This window comes from Gavialis gangeticus, unplaced genomic scaffold, assembly GCF_001723915.1.
Source record: "Gavialis gangeticus isolate Ggan-Ray unplaced genomic scaffold, GavGan_comp1, whole genome shotgun sequence".
Classification (NCBI taxonomy): domain Eukaryota; kingdom Metazoa; phylum Chordata; order Crocodylia; family Gavialidae; genus Gavialis; species Gavialis gangeticus.
In genome coordinates this window covers 234,959,197-234,965,168 of record NW_017729032.1, presented here as the reverse complement: position 1 = coordinate 234,965,168, position 5,972 = coordinate 234,959,197, and positions in this window count along the sequence as shown.

Below are 5,972 nucleotides of genomic sequence, written 5' to 3'. Positions count from 1 at the left end.
TGGCCGAAACTGGTCTCTGAAATCTGGGACTGTCCCAGCCAAACCAAGATGTATGGCACCCTAATTATAGGATGCAGTTGAATACTCTGCAGGCAGCCTGCACTGCTGACAGCCCCTAGCCACTAGGCCACAGTGCATGCATCCCAGTGTACTTTGCAGGTTCCCCTGTCTGTCTGGAAATGGCTAAAAACAGCTGAGGCATGGGTTAGCACTGGTTGGCTGGCCATCCTAGTCAATCACTACCAAGCTTCCCACAATACTTAATCCTTCCCTTTCTTTCTTCTTCACAGCTGTCATGTTTTCAGACAGGAGGCCAGAGCATGTCTGCCGTCGTTTCAAGCATCGTAATTTCCCCTTCAGTAGTCCACAATGGGTCCCTACCCTTCTGGCACCAGCTTATGGACCCAGTTCAATACAGGTTGGATAAGTCTGGTTGGAGTCAGGTGCTGCTGGCTTGAGTGCTGCCAGGTCAAGATTGGGTGCTGCCAAGTCTGAGTATGAGTGGCTGGAATCTAAATTCTCCATGACTGGATGCAGGTCAACCATACCCTGCCCCCTCCTGAACCCAAACTACTTAGGTTCAGCCCCCACAGTACCTGGATCTGCAAGACCTACTCCCTTCCTCTCCTCTGCCCCTCACCATGGAATAAGCTTTTCGAGTATAGTGCAAGTCTGTGTGGGAAAGGGATGAAGTCTGGGGAATAGCAGGGCTAGAGTCAAATTTCATGGCAGGGATGAGTCAGGGGAGTCAAGGAAGAGACTTGAGGATCTGTGGAGATCAGGTCCCTGGAGTGGGCGGGTCAGGGGGCTTAGGGAATGGCAGGGATGGAGTCTGCAGAGTTTGGTATGGGTGGGACAAGGGGCTCAAGGAACAATGCAGGGTATAGGGTCTGGGTCCCTGATGTGTGGGGGGTCAGGAGCTTCAGGAACAGTTTAAGGTCTGGGGTCTCTGGGAATCAGGTGAGGCTGGGTCAGATACAGGGGGGTGCTTGTGGGTTGGGGATCCAGTGCTGACAGGTCACTTCCCCACACCTGCTCAGGGTTGGGGAAGATTAACAGCTGCACAGCCCTAGGGCTATCAAGAAAGGCTAGGCTTTGCTGTCCCTGAGGCTGATAAGGAGGGGTTTGCTTTGTGCTCAGTTAGAGCAGGGGAGTCCAGTCAAGTTACAGAGGTAGAGGGCAAAGTAATGCATGCTGGGATACCAGCATGGAGGCTTCTACTTGAGAGCTAACTGTACAAGTATTCATTTCTCCAGTAGAAACTCTACCAGGGGCCACTTCTACCTCATCTGAAGTTGTAGAAGTTTCTACTGGACCCATAGTTTCTTCCAGGCAAAAAATGATTTGAATACTTACCACTGTATACCCCCTCTGTTTGTTTCAGACAGAAGCCACATCACAGTAGTCATATAACTCGACTCCGCTGAAGCTTTTGATACAGCTTACCAAAATGTCCTGCTGGCCTGTTTATTTGACAGGAGACAGTAGTACTTATAGAGGATGGAACAGCAAAACATTAGTCTTTCCCAAAGTGTGGCAACAGGAAAATACTTCTCATTCCCTGAAACACATTCCTGGTAAGCACCATGTGGCTCTCACTTCATCAACACCTATGTGATCACTTGCAGAGAGTGAGATGTCACAGGTGGCACTTCCAGCAATTTGAGCCTACTCCTCATTTTCCAGAAATTCATCTGATTAGGGAGAAATCATATACATATGCATCTCAATCAGAGACTTCTGTACTAGGAAAGAAAGATGAGCAGAAAGCATACGGAATACACTAGAAACCTTGTCATTTATCCAAAAAATACTTACAAGTTGTTGCTTGTCTCATAGGTAAGGCACAGCATGTACCAGCTATTCTGATTTGTTCCAATTATAATTTTTGTTATTTTAAATAAGTAATTTATGGAACAAGAATTTCAAACCACAATTTGTCTATTTTGCTTATTATATTCTAGAGCTGGTTCAAAACAATTTTATGAATTAATTATTTAGCAAATTAAGTTTCTAGTTGAATAAGTAGACAATATTTGAGATATGCAGTCAGTTCCCTGACCGGTCAATTTCTATTAATCAAATACATTGTTTGACAACTATAGCAATAAGATACATGATAAATATATGTCTAATACTCAGCCAGTTTGTGAATGTGGGGGGAAGAAGATATAGGGGGGAGGGAGAACAGAATTAATGTTTTTTCTGGAAATCTTTCCTCTAATTCCTTTCATTTTCCCCAACATTAGTTGTTCTAAATGATGGCAAGATAATACCTGTCTAATGCAGCAAATTATATTAAGGAAATTTACTTTCCAAAGAAAATAAACCAATAACCATATACTTTTAATGTGCTTTATAATAGTAATAATTGGCATCAAGGTTTGGTTTCCTTATACTTGAAATGGAATATACTTTAAAAAAATCCCTTAATATTTGAAATACAACCATGGCTCTCAACAGCCATATTGAAAACTAACCCATAATCTTCAGCATTAAAAGACAATAGAAGTAAGTATTTTTGTGAGTTTGGATAGTTGGGAGGGAGCAGGGGAAGGAAGAATAGCAACAGAATTCAGTTCATAGCTGTCCCACTATATTCCTCCTTTGCAAGGCTGTATTGAGGGCAATGAGCCACAGCAACTTCAGATATGTTCCCAGTTGATCTTACTTGAGCTATGATCATGGGGTGCAGCAGCTGAGACCAATCAAGTATGACAGTACTGGGTCTACACAGGAAGGTGCTGAGGGCAAGATAGAACCCTGGAACCAAGCACTTACTCATTAGTGGAATCCCAGAAAAGGATGTGATTAAAAAAAAAAAAAGTTTTAACCAGTAATAGTCAATATAAGGATCTAGCCAGGTAAGGTTCTGAACACCCTCAACTCCAACTGAAGTCTAAATAATTTAAAGTGCTCAAGGCATCCCATGAGACACTAGGCAGATCCCAAGGCAGAGCAGAAACATTAAGCACAGCTAAAAGCAGATATACTGAAAAGGCCTAAATTTTTCCTCTAGGCACACACAATTCCCAGAAAGATCCAAGAGCCTCATGAATAAGACAAGAAAAGTAAACACCTGAAAATCCCCTTTTAAATGAAAATGGTGTGGCCTGCCACATTGGGTTAATTGTAATACCACCAATTTATTATAAGAATTCAGATAAAAAGAACATTGAAAAGTATCCCAGAATTATTTTTGCCCAAATATTAATTGCTGCTCTTATGAGAACAGTAACCTCTTCTTACACAGATTATATTGGGTATACCTAGATCCACTAACTAGATTCACTTTTAAAAATCTATTTGGTTTTCAATTCTTACTGAGAAAAGTATGTTATATGGTGCATGCATGGCTACTGTGCAGGTATATGGCTGTATAGTCAAAACAGTAACTTACTAACAAGTCCTAAGCATCAATCTCGTTCAGGGCTCTCCAACATGGACACAGCCCATGTGAGGCTAATCTGAAGCACCCGGTCTCCCACCCAGCTGCTTCTTCCCTTATCAAGCCATTATCAGGTGCAGCTGCTCCTCACTTCCCCTTGAATTCTGCTTCCTGCACCTGCCCCTGTCCCAGGGAATGGAGTAGCATGTCACAGACCTCAGTGCTGGGAGTGTCCATACAAGAGCATAAGAATTGCTATTTACTGTGTCAGACTGTAGGTCCATCTTGTCCAGTATCCTGTCACAGAGTAGCAGAATAGACACTGAAAGGGAAAGTGAAAAGGACATTACCCAAGTTTATCCCCTATTCCTCTTCCACTTGCAGCCTTCAGCATTTAAGGTCTAGGAAGTTTTGATTAAGAGGCTATATCCACATTCATGATGTAGTAGTCAGGGGGTGGGGGGACTACTCATGTGCACTGGTGCGATGTTGGCAGTAGGAATGGCTCTGTCGGGGGGGGGCACATCGAGGACCCACAGATGCTGGTGGCAGCAGGGATGGCCCTGTCAAGGGGTGCACATACCCCTGGTGCCCCACCCATGTGTCACATATGCCCACATACACAGTATAGCAGTGGGGGGGGGGTTGCCTGCACACACGGCCTATCACACATGAGCTACATACAGACAGTCAAAAAGCCCCAGGCTGAAATTGACTCAATCTTTGCAGGTTAGACTAAATTGTATAGATTGAACCAAGTAGCAAGTAAACAGACATTCACTTTTGAAACTGGAATGGCAGCCAGACCCATGCAGTGGCCCATACCAGTAGCTGGGGGGCACCATGGAGCACACCTCCTAGCCTGCCAGCCACTGACAAAGGCACCTGAATACAACCAAGCAGGGCTTATCTTTGATTGACTATCCAGCCCATACACCTCAAACCCTTGTGGCCCCCGACCCTTAGGGGGAAAACAGTCCCTCTAGCCTGGTAATGGCTGGGTCCCCCAGCCTCAGAGGTCATTCCCTGCTCCTGACAGGGTCCCCTCCACCTTGCCCAGGCCTGGCCCTGATGCAGAGAAGATATCCTCCCCTTGTTATCAGACTTAATATTAAACTCTAGGGTAGGGGGAGAACCACCCCCTGCATTGGATCCCAAACTAGTTGTTGCCCCGCTCATATGGGGCAGAGGAGGGGGAAGCGCAAAGTGGGGACTTAAGTCACTGTTCCTGCTTGGAGCTGGGAGCAATTCTGCAAGCCATGTCCCTGATCCTGGCTCAGGTGGTAGGGTGGGTGGACTGGGGTCTACTTGGGGAGGGAGGGGGGGAAAGGGGAGGTGAGGGGAGAAGGGAAAACTTCTGAGGCTTTTCCCTGCTCAAGCAGAGAACAGTGGGGTATGGCCAGGCCCCATCCTGGCCCACCCAGCTCCAAACCCAGCCTGGCCAGCTGAGGAGGATGTAGGCAGAAGGGGGGCAACAACCTCCTCCCTGGCTTATGTTGGACCCCAGCTGGGGTCTTCATGGTGGGGGGTGGGGAGGCAACCCCTCCCAAGCTTTTCCTCATGCAAGCAGAAAGCAGGGGGCATGGCCAGGATCTGCCCTGGCCACCTGAGGATGATGTGGGGTTTAAAACCCCTCCCTGGCCAATACAGGGCCCCAGTCAGCTGAGGTCTGTCTGGCAAGGGGAGGGAACCCCTCCCAGGCTTTTCCCTGCTCTCCACTTAAGCAGGGAAAACCCTGGGAGAGTTTCCTTCCCCTTGCCAGGCAGATCTTGGCTGGGATCCAGAATGGGCCAGGGAAGAGGTTTAAAGCCCTGCCCTGTCCTCCAACCTCCTCAGCTGGCCAGGCCAGGGCCTAGCCATACCCCTCAGCTGGGGTTGTTGCCATTGTGGGGTGTTGCCTGCATGTATATGTTATGGGGTGGGGGGGAGGTCACTACCATGCATGGTATAACATTTGGGGGTGCTTGAGTGGTGGTGGTGAGGCCATGTAGTAGTGGCCTGGGGAACCTGTAACTCTCTCTGTTGTGACCTGTGGTCTCTGCTGGTGCAGTCCATGTGGTGTGTGGCCCTATGGCAGGGCACTGTTTGTGCCTGCCACTTTAAGGGCCTGCAGCTGCCAGGTGCCTGATGAGGGCAGCCATTTTGAATCTAGGGCTGCCCATATAAACAGGGCAGTTCTGCTGCTGGGGGCAAGGCAACAACATTGCCTGGCCAGAGGGCTGCTGGTATCAGCTAGAGGTAAGGGAGGAGCTGTAGGGGATGGTAAGGAGGCTCCTGGTCCTGGGGTTAAGGCACCCCTAACCGCCTTTCACCAGGGTGATAACTGGCCTGGCATTTCCTGGGGGCTCCGGCACCACTGAGAGCCCCACCAGGCCATCCACTCCCGGCAGGGTGCAGCTTTAGGTCATGCCCAGGACCAGGGGCCTCCTTAGCATCCCCTACAGCTCCTCCCTTACCTCCAGCTGATACCAGCAACCCTCCGGCCAGGCAATGTTGTTGCCTGGCCCCCAGCAGCAGAACTGCCTTGTTTATATGGGCAGCCCTAGATTCAAAACGGCTGCCCTCATCAGGCACCTGGCAGCTG